We start from the raw sequence: 202 nt of genomic DNA on the forward strand, positions 1-202 counted from the left end.
TGCTATATATTAATTATATGTAGAGCTTTTATGACTGAAGAGAATATTATCTTTGTCGAAAAAAAGAAAATAACTTCCAATATTTTCGGACCCATCCTCGCAACGTTGGGTATTTTCGAAGTTGCTTGTCGTATACGTTTCAGCCTAGAGTTTGGTTAATATTATTCTCCTTTGTCGCTAAAGATTGTAGGGACGGTGCGGG

The sequence above is a fragment of the Aplysia californica genome, unplaced genomic scaffold, assembly GCF_000002075.1.
Source record: "Aplysia californica isolate F4 #8 unplaced genomic scaffold, AplCal3.0 scaffold00295, whole genome shotgun sequence".
NCBI classification, from domain to species: Eukaryota; Metazoa; Mollusca; class Gastropoda; order Aplysiida; family Aplysiidae; genus Aplysia; species Aplysia californica.